This window comes from Natator depressus, chromosome 1 (genome assembly GCF_965152275.1).
Source record: "Natator depressus isolate rNatDep1 chromosome 1, rNatDep2.hap1, whole genome shotgun sequence".
Lineage (NCBI taxonomy): Eukaryota > Metazoa > Chordata > Testudines > Cheloniidae > Natator > Natator depressus.
Window position 1 is genome coordinate 132,746,176 of NC_134234.1, and position 14,315 is coordinate 132,760,490.

Consider the following 14,315-nt stretch of genomic DNA (forward strand, 5'->3'; position numbering starts at 1 on the left):
AAAATCAATAGCAATAGTGTAGTTCATGGAACTTCTCCCTTTTTAGGTCAGGGTTTTTGTTTTTAATCTTTTCTATTTTATTAATGTATGTTTTTCAGGATTGTTTTGATTCATAGAGGTTTACTGCACAGAAGAAGGTATCAGTATTGTGAGTGTCATGCTTCTTGAGGAAAGGCTTTTTCAAAGAGGATAGTTTGCAGCATTTCCTAAAGATGGTCATATTCTGGATTTGCCTGATCTCTTCTGGAAGTTTGTTCTCTAGCTGGATCCCTCTACCAAGAATGATTTATCCCCAGATCTTATGTGCTTCATCCTAGGCCTTGAGATCTGCATTGTCGCAGAGGAGTACAGCTGTCCAAGTGGTTCTACAGCTGTCCAAGTGGTTCATTGATGAAAATGGGGTCTTTAATGTAGCTGGGGCTTGATCCATTGCTTGCTTTGAAAACTAGAACTGATGCAATAAACTGGCATTGAAAGTTGACTGGGAGCCAGTGAAGGTGCATGAGCACAGATCTGATGTGCTTATGAATGTCTAGAATATGGAGACAGTGGGCAGCTACAGTCTGGACCAGCAAGAGCCTGTGCAAATGACTTCACATTCAGTTTGAGATTCAATCATTTCCAGCAATCCAACCTGAAGGTGACAAATCCATAGATCACTGTGGCCAGGCCCTCCCAGGAGGACAAAACTTCATAGCAAGGTGTAGTGAAAGATATTATTTTTAGATACTGATACTAGAGAATTATCCAAGCTTAGTGAGGAATCAAAGAGGATTCTGAGGCTTCACAACACTTTGATGAATAGGAGTTGTATGCCTTCAGTGGAAGGTGGAGATAGCGTCTGAGCTAGTTCTTCAAAGCATTTTCCCTTTCTGACCCATCTCACTTAAATCTTGCCTGGATTCAGCTTTAGCCAGCTGCTTTTCATCCAAGAACTGATTTCTTGTAGGCATTCTGCCATCATAGTAGCAAGGGTAATTGGTTGAGAATGGGGAGTGTCAGTATGTATATATGATTGGCATGGTGTTAGCAGCTGATCCCATAGCCTGTTACTCTCTTTCTCAGTAGTATTATGTAGATCAGGGATAGGCAACCTATGGCACACGTGCCAAAGGTGGCATGCGAGCTGATTTTCAGTGGCACTCACACTGCCCAGGTCCTGGCCACCATTCCGGGCGGGGCTCTGCATTTTAATTTAATTTTAAATGAAGCTTCTTAAATGTTTAAAAAACTTTATTTACTTTACATACAACAATAGTTTAATTATATATTATAGACTTATAGAAAGAGACCTTCTAAAAACATTAAAATGTATTACTGGCAGTCGAAACCTTAAGTTAGAGTGAATAAATGAAGACTCAGCAACACCACGTCTGAAAGGTTGCCGACCCCTGATGTAGATATTGAAAGAGAAGTGTGGATAGGATCTCTGTGGTACCCCAGAAGTGTGGGACTTTGGAAAATGTGAAGCAGTTACTCAGTACCACTCCCTAAGGTCTTCTGGAGAAGAATGATTGCAGCCACTATATTGCTGAGCTATCTACTCCTGCTAAGTTACATAGGTGGGTTAGCAGTAACCTGTGGCCTATCGCATTTTAAAATTTGGCAACTGCTTACTCTTGCAAACAGGATAATAGACAATGAATGGAGTAAAACAGGTTATTCCTTATAGTTAGGATGGATGGTGCATACAGTCAGAGTAATCTATTAATCTAAATTTATCCCTGAGATTTTATTTAGCTCATGCTCTCCTCAGTGGCATTAGTGGCATAATGTATTATTTCCCCAAACTGAAGCCATGCAGTTCAAAAACTGGCTTGTCATCACTAGACTGAGGATGCTGTCTATGCTGTGGTAGTCAGCAAGTATTTGCAATTCTGTTTTCTTAGTCTTACTAACCAAAGAGGGCTTAGTAAACAGTAAAAGCCTTGAAGGCTGGAAGTCAGAGATGACTGCTGGGAAGAATTAGAGCTGAAAATAGCAAACTTTTTTTTTAAAATTTCCATTAAAAATTAAAATTAGTAGAAAGCATGATGCATTTTATGAAAGTCTGTAATTGACGTTCTAGCAGTATACATTCCAACTCCCCCATCTCCCCTTTTTAACATACATGTCAGTACTAACTGTATCAGAAATTCCCTTATGAGCACTTCAGATGCTTTTTAAAGATAAGTAATAGTGCATCTATGCAGAAAATTCAAGTTTATGTAACAGGTTGGTTAGTATGTTGTGGCACCCCTAAACTTAGAAAGCTAGTAAGGACATTAGGAACATATTTTAAACAGGTTTCAGAGTGGTAGCCGTGTTAGTCTGTATCAGCAAAAATAATGAGGAGTCCTTTTGGCACCTTAGAGACTAACAAATTTATTTGGGCATAAACTTTCGTGGGTTAGAACCCACTTCATCAGATGCATGGAGTGAAAATAAAGGAACAGGTATAAATACATGAAAGGATGGGGGTTGCTTTACCAAGTGTGAGGTCAGTCTAACAAGATAAATCAATTAACAGCTGCCCCCATCCTTTCATGTATTTATACCTGCTCCTTTATTTTCACTCCATGCATCTGATGAAGTGGGTTCTAATCCACGAAAGTTTATGCCCAAATAAATTTGTTAGTCTCTAAGGTGCCAAAAGGACTCCTCGTTATATTTTAAACACTCGGCTGATTGTAAAATGGGATCATTTTCTGCCAAACAACAAGGTACTAGTCTATTTATGGTTCAGTTTGGCTTACATATACTACCTGTCCTTTCTTAATGAATCAGTTTTGCTATGGAAAAATTAATGGTTTCAGTGTGTTAGTTCTGACCAAATCCTATGATGCAGAACAGCTTATGAAATCTCCCATCCATTATCTGAACCTGTAAAAAAAAAAATCTATATATCATGGATTATATTCAGCTTCAGGGAGTCAGTGACTTATTATATTGTGATTTGGCAGCCATATAAAAAATTAAATGCTATTTGGATTCTTGCCATGTGTATTACTTAAAAACTGAAAGTATCAGTAAACCAGGCTATAGAATAGCATTAAATGGGTTATTATTCCAAGCATTTTAACAGTCCAACAAGAAACTAATTTAACTGCACCTTCAGATGAATCTAGATGTTTTGCAAAAACAGGAGGAAAAGGGGAATGGGTTTTTAAGTGTAGTGTGATACCCCTCTTCCTCCTGTGGCCTCTGAACACATGTACAATCATTTGAGATAATTATTGGACAAAAAATATCAAGCAATAAATAAGTAAATAACATAAAACCAAAAGGATAGTGACAGTATTTTACCTGGACATTTATAGAATAGACCACTGGCTGCATGGTATTTTATCTCCAGTATATCTGTAACACAGCTAGTATCCTTTAGTCTCTGGAGGCCAATCAGTGCATCAACCATGGTGGGTGCAAAAATGAGCCCTAACCTTAATGTGAAGGAGGTAAAGATCTGACTAGGAGAAGACCTTGGGCGTTATAGTCTTCATATTTCAGTCTTTACTCCCAATCCAAAAATAAGATCCAAAGTGTGCACACACATAGACCCTACCACTGCCTGGAATAGTTCCAGAGTGGCTATGAGAACCTTAGTCAGCACACCAGAGCAAACATCTGCAACTAAGGAACGCAAGACTTGTTGTCTCTGGTACCATACTGGACAAAAACCTCTCTTCCTGTCAGATGGGGAGATCTGAAGTGCAGTGGGCCTATCCCAGATTTAATTTTATCTAAGATTCTCATGCTGTGTGGACATGTTCAGACCTACTTTTGGAGTGAATGTCCTCCTTCATATGAGGCTAAATGCAATCAGCACAGCTACAATATTTTCCAGGCCTTCTCTTTGCTCATTCTAAACTGAGTATATTACCAATGAAAGATGAGACAATAAACTCTGATGAATCATCCAGACAAATCTCAGTAATGCATACAAAGTCAGGGGCCTTATGATTGAATTATGGTTTGTGACAACCTCGTTATCCAAAGAACATGCATTAATCAGCATCAACTTTCCTATAGGGTCAGTCAGGTCCCTGTCAGCCAGTGTTCTATGTTCCACAGATGGAACCCCAGAGAGGACCAGAATAAATGTTGATCACTGGTCTACATCTGGAAAAAGTCTTTTGACCTTCACTTACCATGCCCACTACAAACTTTGACGAATCAGTCCTCTCTCCCCTTCAGACCCAGTCTCTTTTCCCCTGTTCCTCCAAATTCCTACTCTAATGCTTGTTGTTCTGCCCTCTTAGCCACCAGGTGGTAGCCATTAAAGGAACAGAACTGCTGTAGCTAGGGTGACCTGATGACCCGATTTTATAGAGACACTCCTGATTTTGGGGGCTTTTTCTTATATAGGCACCTATTACCCCCACCTCCCATCCCAATTTTTCACACTTGCCCTCTGGTCACCCTAACTGTAGCTGAGTTAACCAGTAAGGACTTCCAAGTAAGTAAGGTCCATCTGACAGACAAAAGATTCTAGAAGGCAATGCATTACGGGCAAAGATGGAAGCATACAATCAAGAATCTTTTTAAACAACCTCAGATAGAATTTCCAACCCTCAAATCGATAGTCACCATCCTACCACAGAACTGCTGCCCTTCACCAGAGTAGGACACTTGCGTTTGGAGGTCTGGGGTAGATGGATTCTGTGGACATCTAGCTCTTCTGTTACTGAGGTTAGTCACGTGAACCAGAGGCTATAGAGGAAACAAAGAAAAATACACAGGGATGTATCTGTTCACAGAGCTGGAAATCTAGTATCCCTTAAGAACATCCCTCACCCTCACAATCTACACCAATCCAGCCATCATACACCGTCCATAATTTAAAAATGTCCTCTCCCACGAAGCATTGACAAGGGCCTCTGTTCCTGTTGTGGGAGGACATGATTAATAAATACTGTAAATAAAACCTCAGCCCTGTCTTTCACTATGGGTGTGAAATGCCATGGTGGGACTTGGTCGTGGCAGAGTGACCACAGCCAAAGATTCCCCATGACCCCACCCTACCTTTTCAATATCTCACAGTACTGTCAGCTGAAGACTGAACTCAAACATTTCCTACTTCTTTAAATAGCACAGCTGTAACCCTTTGCCTCTCCCACTGTTGTCACAGCCAGGTTTTATTCGCTTCTTTTCCTTTGCTTGGAATAGATATAAAAAGGATGATGTGGGCAGTTCAAACAAAATGTAGTGTACCCCCGTGTGATCTCATCCAGGTAAGGACAATTAAGATTTTTTTACTCACAGTGCTGGATGAATACATAGGATTTTTTGAGCAACAAGATTTTCCAGGAATATATTTGTGAACTCAATTGAAGGTTAATATAAATGTGTGGGATGCTCTAAAGATATCATTACAGGAATCACTGGAATATGTCACAGGCGTTTCAGGGATCAGAATAGAGGAGTATAAAATGAAATCGAGCAGTTCTATTCTGATCCCCAAATCTCGGCATAAGAAAATGCATAATTCAAATGATGATAACATCAGGGGACTCCATAAATGTACAGTATTATCAAGATCTTAAATATTAAAATAAAAAGCCTAAATAAATGAAGTACATTTACTGACCTTTTCAGTTCCTCTCTCCTCCTCCTTAGTCTAAATTCAACTCCGAGAAAACAGAATCTTATGGAATTATACCTTTTTCTTTTTTCTCATTCAAACATGAGTCACTTTCTATGCAAAATGATAGATTTATCTGGTAGAGCATTTTGCCCATTACATTGTTCATTATTTACAGTAGAAAGGGGGCAAATAAACTATAGCCAAAGAATGGGCGGCGGGGGGAGGGGGAGAAGCCTTTTACTTCAGACAGCTTGGAATGTATTTGAGGTCTTAAGGATTTCATGAAAAATTAATTTCCTGAAATGTGAATTGTTGTAACTCCATCCCTAGCATGGAGTTAAGTCTGTTGCTATTGTCTGAATTTAGTGATGCTTCAAAGAATGAGTATAGAGAGGTATATCATGTTTTAATTTTGTTTATTTTTCATTTCATGAAAATACCTTTGTGCAAGACTAGAAAAATTCCTACATTAGCTGTAGATGACAAGTCCCTTTTGGGAAGGAATTCTTTACTGTAAATGTACTGTTTTCTCTGTACCACATTGGTTAAAAAAGCCACCTCATGTTGAGTGCATAGTAGAAGAGAGACAGTCTGTAGGCTCTGATTGAGCCTACTTTACCTTGCAAGGTTAAGGAATATATCTGGCTAACTGCCATGGTAGAGCTATAGAGAGACAAGGTGGGTGAGATAATATCTTTTATTGGATCAACTTCTGTTGGTGGGAGAGACAAGCTTTAGAGCTACACAGAGCTCTTTTTCAGGTGTGGTAGAGCTATGGCAGTGATAATGAACCTAATGGTGCCTCTGAATGGTATGCATACCAAAAGCAGAGGCGGAGGGAATAAGTGTACACCATAATAGAGCTGGTCAAAAAAATTCAGATTTTGAAGTCATTTTCATTTCAAAATGAATTTTTTTGTTTTGTTTTTTGAAACTTTTTTTTTAAAAAAAAGTATTTAGAATTGGAATTTTGAAACTTCTGTGTTTTATTTTTCCCCTAACTCTCTTCCATACTGAATGCAATTGAATAAATAATGCTAGGGGTTTTTTTGCTTTTTCATTTTTTTCTTTGGCCACTGTCTGGCTTTTCAAAGTTCCTCAATTATTGAAGTTACCAAATGGCCAAAGGAAAAATGGAAAAAGTAAAAAGTGTGATGGGTAGAGAGAACATTATTCTATTGCAGTTAGTGACAAAAAGAAAAAAGAAAGTGAGGGGGATTTTGAAAATATAAATGTCAAAATTTTCAGTGGAGAAAATGGAACATTTTAAAAAAGTGGAAGCTTTTCGCAAAAGCTTTTGCTTTTTAAAAAGACCATTTTCTGTTGGAAAAAGTTCAAATAGTCTCTTTTGACCAGTTCTGAATATTAAGTTGTGCTCTTATCTAATTGATTTTTGAGCTTCTCATTTATAGTAATGATTTCTGTTTTATATTTTGAAAGAAATATTTCTATAATCTACTTTCTAAAAACTCAACAAATTCCCAGTCATTTAAATAATTTAGGCCAATTTCTGCCATTTGATGCTTGCATGCTGCTCCCAATTATTTGAGTTCTATAGTGAGTGTGTGTATTTTTTTTATTTATTATAGATCAACAGAATGTAATGAAGAAGCCATTACAGTCCCTTTGGTAAATATAAATGGGGTGATAGAACAAGTCTTATTTATTTGTGTGTATAACCTTACAAGCCAAACAAAGAGGATATCACAAAATGCTTGTAAAATATGCCAAATTATACACCTTAATGATTACTTATGCTTTTAAATTAACATATGGATCTTAAGAAGAGTAAACATGGAAATATATAATGTAGATTTAGCTAATCCTACTTTAGATTTGCATTCCATTTCCAGATGTTTGCATCAGTTGCTTTTTCTAGTTATCGAATCAATAGTGATAGAAAAATAGCCCACAATCCAGCAATGTTTTCTTTGGAAAGAGACTGCTTGATGTACAGCTTTGCCCATTGCAGAGCACTAGATGAGGTACTGTAGTTTAAAAGAGGCATAAAATACTCTACCACAACAAATGGCAGGAAAGTGTCTCTGTACATAAAAGAGCCTATAATGATTAAATCATATTGCAGTGAATATCCAGATTTATTATGCCTTCAAATAAATCCAGATGACCTGAATTCAATAATTCTTGATATTCACCTTAACCGATGTTAGTACCTACTTAATATGTACTTGGAATCTGAAACACTTAAGTGTAAAATAAAGCCATTTTGGAGTTGTGTGAATATCAAAATGCATTTGAAACTGATAGGCATCTACTATTTTATTTTTGCCATCCTTTTAATGTCAACAATTTTGATATTTTCACATTTGTAGAGGAAAAAAATAACTCTTGACAAAGGATCATATATAGAGAAAATATTTTTGTGTGAGTTACATATCCTTGAAAAAAAAATTTCAGTTTGTTCCCCTTTTTTGTTAAGGAGAAGTGAACTCACTTTGCCTAATTTTTCCCCACTTAAACAATGTGGGTTTAAAAAATGGAACTCAAATAGGGTTTGTATTCTACTTACAGGACATGTTAACTTTAAAAAAATCACATTCTCTCTGAAAATTGTTGACCGAGTATTTCTACACATAGCACTTATGATTACTATAAATGAAATAGTAGAGGGAAGATGTTTTTGTTTTCCCCCCAGTTTTTTTTCTTCATGTATTTGAGAGAACTCTCTATATACAGTGGTCAATTTCACAGTTTCTGCTGCAATAGTCAATTACTAGCTCACTGGTGACCTGGTCTTGTACTGGAATTCATTAGTGCGTAAACCTGTGCCAGTGCAAAGTTCTGTCTAAATCAATAGTTCTCTGCACGGGTACAGGGATCCTCCAGTAGTGGGTTCTCCTGTAGGATCAGGGCCTCAGTAAGTGCTCTCTTTCCTTTATGTGTGGGTTTCTCTCCTTCCCCTTGCCTCACACTCACAACAAAAGTGGGAAGAGAAATGTTTTGTTTTGTTTTTAAAGTAAACCGCAACAATTTGCAAGGTGTCTTGGGTGGATGTATTTTCTATAACTACTTTGGACTTTTTAAAGAAGGATTCAAGTTGAGGGGTCACTTTTAAGAAACTGGAGAAAAATGGGGCAAGAGAAAATATAGGATGAGACAAGGAACAGAGCATGCTAGAGGGGAAAACACACAGAAGAGCCAACATTAAGGAGTAAAGAAAGGAGAGAGAAGAAGAATCAAACTTGTTTTAAAAATAAAGAATTTAACTTAAAGGGGAAAAAGAGGGGCTGAAAACTTTAACTAATTATTGGGGACATAAAACTAATTAGAGAGGTTTGCAAAACCTTGAACTCTACCAAGTTTCTTCTTTTTATGGTTTCTTTCAAAATGGAAACACTGATTTTTCTGAGCTTCCTTTTTAAATGGGATTTTAAGATCTAACAATATCTGCTGCTTAAATCTTTGGAATAATGTATGTTATATAACTCAGGTTGGGTGAACTACTATTTAACATTTGTCTTTGATGTAAAATACAATGGAAAGTCTAATACTTGAACAATAGAGACAGTGTACATAAAAAAACGTGGATAAGTGCTTTTATATTACATTTTAGGTGCTTAACAAGAAAATTATACAAAAAATGAAGAAGAATTCTCTAGTTTTGGCTGTAAATTGCTAATATATGAGCGCTACAATGTTGGGCCGGAGGGGAGTCAATGAATGGGAGATGAAATCAATCAAACCCTACCAGATGGGCATGTTCATGTTTTCCCCTGTCCCAGTTTTGAGCTGGATGTCCCCATATCCTTAGGCTTGCAGGATCTGAAACAGTCCTGAAGTATCCTCAGACTGCTGTAATATTGTATCATGATGCAACATCCTGCTGTGATGGTCAAACTTCACATTTTAGAGAGACAAGGTGGGTGAGGTAATATCTTTTATTGGACCAACTTCTGTTGGTGAAGGAGGTAAGCTTTCGAGCTACTCAGGTACTGAAGAATAACTCTGTGTAGGTCAAAAGCTTGTTTCTTTCACCAACAGAAGTTGGTCCAGTAGAAGGTATTTTCTCACCACCACCACCACCCTTGTGTCTATAATCTCCTGGGACCAACAGAGCTATAACACTGCAAACAAGCTTCAGTTATATAAGAAGGTAGGAAAGTCCGGCGAAGAAAAGCCAGGTCAGTAAGAATCCCCAGACATCACAGCATCATGATGTTTGTGAAGGTGGTACAAGGTTAACCTCTTCCCTTAAAACTTCAGAAATATTTCAGTTACCACATGTGAGAAAACTCTCACCATGGGTGCCAGATGTGAAAATTGCTCCATATTTCTCCCATTTCAGTAAACAGAAAAAACATTCCATTCCAGATAGTCATGGGGAAAACAATAAGGTAATCATGAATCCTTCACCCCAGAGTATCCACACAGTAATAAGTTATAGGGTGAAACCCTGGAAAGGCAAAACTGCCATAGGGTTTACTGGGGTCAGGTTTTCACCCACAGCATACCATACTGTTAGGGTGACCAGACAGCAAGTGCGAAAAATCGGGACAGGGGGTGGGGGGGGTAATAGGAGCCTATATAAGAAAAAGACCCAAAAATTGGGACTGTCCCTATAAAATCGGGACATCTGGTCACCCTACATACTGTAAGATTATGGTCAGCATTCACCCTCAATCTTCTCCACAATAATTTTGTCATTAAGCAAGTGGAACCCATTGACAAGTGAGGCTAACTCCTGTTTGGCTGCATCTGGTTTGCAGGCCCAAGAAGCATTTTACAAAACACCTGTGTGGGTCTGCAGTATCCAGGAAATAAGCCTGCATAACCAGGCCATAGCTCACATACATACATTAAAGATCCAAGAATTTAAGGTTAATGGCAGTATATATGAATGAAAGCAAAAAAGCAAAGTGGAACTCTATATTGTGCTTGGTGTGATCTGATTTGAGCTTTTCCATATTTCACTTATTCTTTGTATCTTACATTTCTTATTAATTAATGATCTTTATTCAAGGTAACATGCAATTAAGGTATGTTTTGTTTTTTGCTTTAAATGAATGGTTGAAACAGCCCACTATTTGTTTTTGGGATATCGTTTAACAAGAATGTATGAATTGTGATATATTCTATCCAACAGCTAGAAGATTCTATTTTATATAATCTGTACAGTTTTTTAATGTCATTTTTGAGGATGGACTTTAATCATGAAAGCAATGTCTGACTATATACAAGATAGAATATATGCTGTGACATTCAGGCCTTTAAGAACAGCCAGGTGAAATAGTAAAAAGATGTTTAAACATACCTGATTAATTATGGGTGGACCGAGGAAACCCCCAAATTCTAAGAAAGCCAGGAAAAAAATAACTTAAATTGCATGAGTGTTTTCAAAACTGTTTCATAAAGTTTTATATCCTGTTTTATATCAAAATGTGATCATCAGCTACTAGGCTAATATCTTTCCTTGTTCTGGTCCTTTTAAAGTGAATATGAAGCTTAATAAAACATAGAAACATGCACAGACTTCCAGTGTAATCATGTCATGATGAAGTGCTGTATTCAGTCTAGTGAGCAAACACAATAAAACTACCAAAAGTTTTCAGTGTGCTTGGTTGGTTCTGTTGTTGTTGGTTGTTGTAGTTATAAAAAGGTTTGTTGCTCCTCTGCATAGCCTGCGTGGTGTTCTTATTATTTCAGTTGTATTTGATTTGTGTATTTGCAAATTGAATTGTGTTCCCAACTTCCATTTTAAATGCAGCAAGAAGTTGTCTGTTTGTCCATCATCCTGAGGAGAGAAGTATACAGCATCGAGAACGATTATGTTCAGGAGATACTCTGTAGCAGTTACAAAGCAATGTTCATTCTTGCATAGTATAATCTCAGTATGAATAATGATTAATGTCCAGCAAAATGTTATGACTAGAGAATTCCTTCCTCTGAATCTGCATACAAACACAAATCCATAGACCGAACTATATTAGGTAGATACTGGTCATTTAGGTGGCAAAAGCCTCATTTAACCAAGGATGTCCAACTGGACAAAAATATGATCCTTACATTTGGAGTGTGCCTGTGTGTGTCCGAACACGTTTTGTTTGCTTCCACAGTGACCAAAGATGTAAGAAGCTCTTTTTGTGAAAGAGGAAATTTATTTATTGGTTTAGATATATAGAAAATACCTCTATTTTGTGAAAATTTGCCATTTGACTTCAATGGGCCCAGGATTTCAGCAGTGGTGATTGTGACAATGAGTGATTCACATCAGTCCAGGATCAAAATGATAGAAGCTCCTGGGTTGGAGAAACTCAGTGAGGGTAATTCAGTTAATTGAAATGATATTGCAAATTATTTTATGTGTGTATCTACATATCTTATAAATATATATAAAATAATCCTCAATATCAGTTCAGTTAACTGAATTAACATATAGATGGTACTCAGCAAGGGATTCTGTTTCATTTGAATTGCTATCTTTAAAAAGCTGTAAAATTAAAACAAAATGATTTCTGCTGTATATCTCTAAAATGGCATTGGGAAGTAGTAGCTAAGTGAGGCATCTCAGCAAGGCCGCTAGAGTTGGATGAATAATTGATTTTTTGGTTCACTTGATTTTCCAAAAAGTCACGTGAGGAGGGGGGGAATAGGTTGGGGTTTAAACTGAATTTGAAAATTTCTGAAAAATTTTGGTGAATCATCAAAAGAAGTCTGTTTTGGGTTAAACAAAATGTTTAATTCCATCGAAAATGTTTTGTTCTGTTGGTGTTTTTAGGGTTAGATTCACAAAATGAGGGGAGGAGAAGCTGCTGCCGCTTCCCTTATAAGCTTTAGTCCTGTGGTTAAGGCACTTACCTGGGTTATGGGAGATACTTGTTCAGTTCCCACTTCTGCTTGCTAGAGAGAAGGGATTTGAACTTGGGTCTCCCACAGAATGGGTGAGCATATTTGCTCCAGGCTATGGGGCACTCTCAGTCTCACCTATTGAAGCTGTTCCACTGTGGATAAAAAATTAAATAGTCATTGGAGCAGGAACATGAATTTGGGTGTCCTATCTCCCAAGTGGGTGCCCTAGCCACCAGGCTATAATCATTTTCACTCTTTCTTTGTCCCAAGGACTATTTATTGATACAAAGTGGAACAACTTCAACAGGAAACTGAGAAACACCTACTGTAGACTGGACTGTAGCCCAGGGGTTTGGGCACTCTCTTGCTGAGTAGGAGACCCAACCTTAAATCACTGCTTGAATGATAAGATTGTTCAATTATACGAAGCTAGAGGCTGCATTAAACAACCAAACACAGCTTTAAAGTAATTATAGAATGGCTCTCAACTTTCTTTCTCTCCTGACCCAAGGATAAACAACATGTTATTAAGGAATATATTTTCAGGGATCACTGAAAGTTAGTTTTCAGAGTAGCAGCCGTGTTAGTCTGTATCCGCAAAAAAAAAAGGAGTACTTGTGGCACCTTAGAGACTGACAAATTTATTTGAGCATAAGCTTTTGTGAGCTACAGCTCACTTCATCAGATGCATGCAGTGGAAAATACAGTGGGGAGATTTATATACACAGAGAACATGAAACAATGGGTGTTACCATACACACTGTAACAAGAGTGATCAGGTAAGGTGAGCTATTACCAGCAGGAGAGCGGGGGGGGGACCTTTTGAAGTGATGATCAAGGTGGGCCATTTCCAGCAGTTGACAAGAACGTCTGAGGCACAGTTGGGGGAGGGGGGGAATAAACATGGGGAAATAGTTTTACTTTGTGTAATGACCCACCCACTCCCAGTCTTTATTCAAGCCTAAGTTAATTGTATCCAGTTTGCAAATTAATTCCAATTCAGCAGTCTCTCGTTGGAGTCTGTTTTTGAAGTTTTTTTCTTGAAGAATTGCCACTTTTAGGTCTGTAATCAAGTGACCAAAGAGGTTGATGTGTTCTCCGACTGGTTTTTGAACGTTATAATACTTGACGTCTGATTTGCGTCCATTTATTCTTTTATGTAGAGACTGTCCAGTTTGGCCAATGTACATGGCAGAAGGGCATTGCTGGCACATGATGGCATATATCACCACCGCTCTCCTGCTGGTAATAGCTCACCTTACCTGATCACTCTTGTTACAGTGTGTATGGTAACACCCATTGTTTCGTGTTCTCTATGTATATAAATCTCCCCACTGTATTTTCCACTGAATGCATCCGATAAAGTGAGCTGTAACTCACGAGAGCTTATGCTCAAATAAACTTGTTAGTCTTTAAGGTGCCACAAGTACTCCTTTTCTTTTTGAAAGTTAGTAATGCTTATTATCTCCCTCACTAATTCATTTCCATTATAGCAGCAGAATACAATTCTTCTGTACAGTTTGGTGTCAGGCAAAATCTGGCTGAGGCCATACAGATTATAATGAGAAGAAGGTAGAATAAGGTCTTAAATTTCAGGGGGCACCCAAAGACAAAAATAGATTGATTGATTATATCCCACCTGTCATTTGGAAAAGCATCTGCCCCTTAGATTTACCTGGGAGACTATTTATGTAAAAGTTAACATTAAAGGAACACCAGCTTCAAAGGAAATAAACATTATTTGATAAATTGATTTTACACATCTACATTATTGTTGTTCAGGAATAGTATAGGAGAAAGAAACAATTTGCCTAGCAGAAGGCTAAAGGAAGCTGATGATGGTAGATAAACAAGGTTCTGTGCATTAGGTCTGCCATGTGAAACAGGCTTGGAAGTGTTTGCCTGAATCCTTCCCGCATCTTCCCTCCACCCCGCCCCCTCTCAC

At 37.8% G+C, this 14,315-nt stretch overlaps 1 protein-coding gene across 7 annotated transcripts in view; it reads left to right on the plus strand.

The window, feature by feature from the left end:
• Nucleotides 1-14,315, plus strand: part of FRMPD4 (FERM and PDZ domain containing 4) — a 435,288-nt gene that overhangs the window by 197,400 nt on the left and 223,573 nt on the right. Inside the window, exon 1 of one of the 7 annotated variants that reach the window (XM_074966810.1) lies at nt 13,533-13,615. The exons of the other annotated variants lie outside the window; for them this stretch is intronic. The gene's annotated coding sequence lies outside the window, so the exon portion shown is untranslated. Of the gene's footprint in view, nt 1-13,532; nt 13,616-14,315 lie in introns of those variants that run through there. 7 annotated transcript variants of the gene reach the window in all.